Source organism: Halichoerus grypus, chromosome X (genome assembly GCF_964656455.1).
Source record: "Halichoerus grypus chromosome X, mHalGry1.hap1.1, whole genome shotgun sequence".
Classification (NCBI taxonomy): domain Eukaryota; kingdom Metazoa; phylum Chordata; class Mammalia; order Carnivora; family Phocidae; genus Halichoerus; species Halichoerus grypus.
In genome coordinates, this window is record NC_135727.1 from 106,759,377 (window position 1) to 106,764,701 (window position 5,325).

Consider the following 5,325-nt stretch of genomic DNA (forward strand, 5'->3'; position numbering starts at 1 on the left):
ATGCTTTAATGGATGCTAATGGCAATAGCTGTCTTATAAACAGGAAGCTGAAAATTTGAAGGGGTACATGCACCCTGATGTTTATAGCAGCATTATCAACAATAGCCAAGCTATGGGGAGAGCCAAATATCCATTGACTGATGAATGGATAAAGAAGTGGTGTATATATACAATGGAATATTACTCAGCCATCAAAAATAATGAAATCTTGCCATTTGCAATGACATGGATGGAGCTAGAGTGTATTATACTCAGCGAAACAAGTCAGTCAGAGAAAGACAAATACTCATATGTGGAATTTAAGAAAGAAAACAGATGAACATAAGGGAAGGGTGGAAAGAAAAAAAGGAGAGAGGGAAACAAGCCATCAGACTCTTCATGATAGAGAACAAACTGAGGGTTCCTGGAGGGAGGGGGTGGGGGATGGGCTAGATGGGGGATGGGTATTAAGGAGGGCACTTGTTGTGATGAGCATGCGGTGTTGTATGTAAGTGATGAATCACTGAATTCTACTCCAGAAACCAATATTGCACTGTATGTTAACTAAGTAAAAAAAAAAAAAAAAAAAAAAAGCGGAAGCTGAAAACCAGGGACATGAATTTTCAACCTAAGATATCTGAAGTTATGCTAAGTATGAATCTGAAGAAAAATCAATGTCTGGGAACACACATGTAGAGAATACCACAAAGGTGGGGCCTTGCCCTCAGTTATCATTTTATCCACATGCCAACAAAATGTCAGGAAATTACAGCTAGATGCATTGGGTGGGTGTCCTTTGTTCTCTTTGTATATAGGTGAGGATTTGCAGATCAATAATCATTTTGATTTCAGCATGCAATTACATTCTCTGCTTGAGTTCCTCTGAGTTATGCACGAGGCTTTGGGCTCTGGTGCCACGGGGTATTTGTTTTTCCACCCTGGTTTCAGTGCGTGCCGATGGCAAGTCAAATTATGAAAACCCTCAGTCTTTAATTCTGTCAAGACGTGAATGTCAAAGAAAGGTAAAGATACAAAAGAAACTTGAACGTGGCTCTACAGGAGAGTACTCCGATACTTTTCCTTCGGGGAGGGTTCTAGGCATAAGTTGAATATATGATACAAGGACGCGTGTAAGACAGCCCCGCAAGCTCATCTGCTGACAGTTCACATGAAGACTTGACTAGAACATTTCCATTAATAAGACCAAAGACATAAACACATTTTAACAACTAGTAAAACTACTTTCCATATTAAGATAGCCATGTATACCAGCTATTTCCTCCCCCAAAATGGTAGGGGTTGTGTATGTTCAGGCAAGGGTTTTCAGTCAGCAAGCAATTAAAGCAAGTAACTTCAGAGTTCAGTTCAATCCAAGTCATACATATACTACGGAATCTCTATAACATGCAACCTACCGTGCCCTGAAAAAGCTTAATATTTGATGTGTGGGCAGATAGTGGACCCTGAAGTATTCCACTATTAATGCTTCACACCTAAACACTAACCCACAGCTACTGCATTTTGACTGTGGTTGGGATAGCAATCAACCCTTTCCTTTATACTTTCACTTTTCTTCCCTCTGCGGTGCACCTCCAATTTTTATCAATGGTTTTACTCTAGCTCGAGGCAAAGTAAAGCAAGAAGTGGAATAATTCTGAAATTGTATAAATAAGAGTTTGACTCTTTGTTTGAAAATATTTAGATAATTGTCTCGCACCCATGTTTGTTGCACCAGGAGATATCCTTCATTAACAGTGAATTGCCAAATCTGTGACAAGCACACACCTTAGTGCGAGCCATTTAGACGGAATAACTTTGACCATGCTGTGTTGATTGTATTTGTATCATAATCAGCTCCTTCTTCGTAGAGGCCATTTAACACTTACTTCGCATATATGCCAGACATGTATCAGTATGCCCAAAGCTAGATTATTTGCCCACATCTGAGGAGGCAAAATCCTATGAGAGACTTTTCACTGGTTAACATCTCTCTCCCTCAAAATACAGATTTGCAAAAGGTTAAGTGAAAGCTGTCTCTCTCCTGTAAGTACCCTGTACCTCCCCCACATTATTCCAGAGGTATTCATTTCATTTAACAAATTAAAATATAAATTAGAGGGCTTTAAGTATTTTTTTAGGGACTTTAGGAATGGCAAGGCATTAAGGTCTCTTACCCTGGAAATGTACGACTCACCAGTTCAGATCAGCAGGAAAAAAGTCTGCCTTAACTTTGAGATACCTGAGCCTAATTTTTAAAAATAAGTCGAGTCTCTATCTACTGAGCTAGCCGGGCAACTGTCCATCAGGAGATGAATGGATAAAGAACATGTAGTATAGACATACAATGGAATCTTATTAGGCCTTAAAAAAGAAGGAAATCCTGCCATTTGTGACAACGTGGATAAACCTGGAGGACCTTATGCTAAGTGAAATAAGCCAGTCACAGAAGGACAAATACTGTGTGGTTCTATTTACAGGAAGTACCTAAAACATTCAAACTTATAGGAGCAGAGAGGAGAGTAGTGGCTACCAGGAACTGAAGAAGGAGTTGTTTAATTGGTATAAAGATTTGGTTATGCAAGACGAATTCGTTCTGGAAGTCTGCCGTACAGCACAGTACCTACAGCCAATAATATTGTATCGTGCACTTAAAAATGTGTCAAGAGGATAGATCTTGTGCTAACTGTTCTTACCACAAAAACAGACCTAAAAAAAACAAAAAACAAAAAACAAAAGGCCACAGGGAAACTTTTGGAGGTGATGGATTTGTCTCTTACCTTGATTTTGGTGATGATTTCACAGGTGTATGCACATGTCTGGATTCATCAAACTGTATGCGTTAGAAACGTGTGATTTTTTGTACATAAAAAAGAAACAAAAAAACAAGTCAAAACACAAGTCAACAAACATCTCCAACCATGTGCCATTTGTTGCAGTTGGGTTCATTTTAATATTTTAAAAGGTCTAACACTTTTCTAAAGAACCATCAGACTCGTTGAGTCTTTTCTCAGGTTGTCTCCGTCTTCCCCAAATTCCATCTGAGAGTTCAAATTCTGGCTACTTTTCAAGGCCATTTCAAATAACCCTTTCTCCAGGAAACTATTTTGTCTGTCAAACCAATATAATCTCTTCTTCTCCTCCACAATACTTCCTAATTACTATTTTTTTTAAGTTTTGTAACATTTTCAAAGAATACCATAAGAGTGAAAAACCACCTTCCTCTATGATGTTTTGTTTTGTTTTTATTAACGTGTCAGGAAGATATATCGCTCTGTTTTCATTAATGTAAGAGGGCAGGAAGATTACTCGAATGATACTTCCTAAAAGACAAATAGAGTTTTTCTGTTAAACTACACCAACGAAGAGGCCCAAACTCACTTCAACACTGGGAAATTATAAAAGGAAAGTGAAAACCCTCAAAGATTTACGTGCAAAATTACGCCCTGCCTCTGGCCATGCCTCAGCACCTGTGTCAGGAACCCTTCCTTCCTTAGAAAGCGGCCAGGTCCTCGTGCAACCCCCTCCCCTTTGGAACAGTGGCAGCCCCCGGGCACCTCAGTGGGAATCTCTTTGCCAAGCAGGCGGCAGCTGAAAGCGCGTGGGGCTGGGGAAGCTTTCCTTGCCTCGGAGAGACGGGGAGGGCTGCCTCACAGGCTGCCACACTACGCTGTGGCTGGCACACAGAGGTTCCCTGACGTCGTTCTTCAAGTTCAAGATGACATCTTGGCAAGGTGGGGGTGGTTTTCCTCCTCTCCAGGGGCCCCTGCAGTAACTCCTCTCAGCTTCCTGTTGAACCTCAAGTGCCTGAGGGACGTTCTCCACCTCCCAGATCTCCTTTATATCGTCTTCTTGTCTCCAAGTGTGAGGATTTATATCAGGTTAGGGTTAAACTACCTAATGGAGAACAGAAGGAAACTTGCAGCCTGTTAGGATGTTGACGCTGGGGGAGGGGAGGAGGAATTAAGTAAATGACAATTTAGTAAAATTCCTTCTGCGAAAAAAAAATTCTATAGTTGCAGCAGAAATGTGTTGTGTTTGGCAGGCCAGCATGCATTTGCTTTCCCTCAAAGCATTTGAGAATTACTTCTTCCTCACTGAATACAGTCTGATGGCCTGTGAACACGGGCTCTGTCCTACCCCAGCTAAGGGGTGGGCAAGTGACCCAATCCAAATCAATGTAAATCTTGGCCAGAGAAATAAAGATTAACAATGGCTGGAATTTCATTCCTCCCTGGGGTGGGAGATTGAGGGAGGGATGTTCTGACTGTCCCAGCTGCTGATCCCTGCTTGGCAGCTTGAAAGACAGACAGCCTTGGTTCTGGCCCATTTAAAAACCTAGCCCCTGATAGTGTTGCACATAAACTCTGCTTAACTTCAGCAAAATGAGATTATTGCTGTTGCTTAAAACCAAAGAACCTTCATTATTTAATGGTATAACTCAGAAAAATAAGCCATGGAAAGATTACTGATATCTCAAGGGTATTAGGCCCTTATTACCTGGTCCATGGTTTGCAGGACAACGTAACAAGAATAAGCACCAAGTATATCAACATTAAGTATATAAGGGGATCCGCGTGATTTGGTGCACTTCACAGAAAATTATGTGTAGCCTTTGAAAATATTTTGGACACTTCAAACAGAGCTGACAAACAGTGCTTTGGAATGGTTCTAAACCTCAGGCATCAACAAACTAAATGATGAAAACATGAATTCCTTTTCTTCTTTTTTTTACATAAGATTGCTTGCAGTAATAAACACTGGTAGAGTCGAGGATCTAGTCAACCATACACTGTCTGAAATGAAAGCCGGAACAATTTGTTCCCATATAAAATTTATACCATTAGTTGGAGAATTTGTAGTACTGTGAAAAGATAATTTCTCTTAAAACATTTATAGGCGATAAAAAATATCAGCCAACAATTTTGGACTGATTCACTTGTTAATGTACCTTGTCATGCAGAAGTTTCAATGCCATGTGCTTTTCTATAAAGGGCTCAAGTGCTTTAGGACTGAAGTTTCTTTGCTGTTTCAACAAAGGTAACAACAACAACAACACAGTAAATAAACCATGTTGAGGATATGGTGGCATCAGCATAAGCCCATACAGTGAAAATCAACTGTATTGAATGTTCCCCTTAAAGATTCCTGAGGGAAGGCAGCCCTTTGGAGATCATCATGACGTTGCCTGTGTCTACAGTAAGGGCGACCCTCGTTTGTCCTGCAGTATTAAAATAGATTGCTCTTCCGTAGGTGAGCACCAGATTCAAGTTTTCTCATGCTTCAGGCTTATGTTTGGCAAAAAAGGAAAAACAGCTTTTATAAAACAATAGAACCAGATCCACTGAG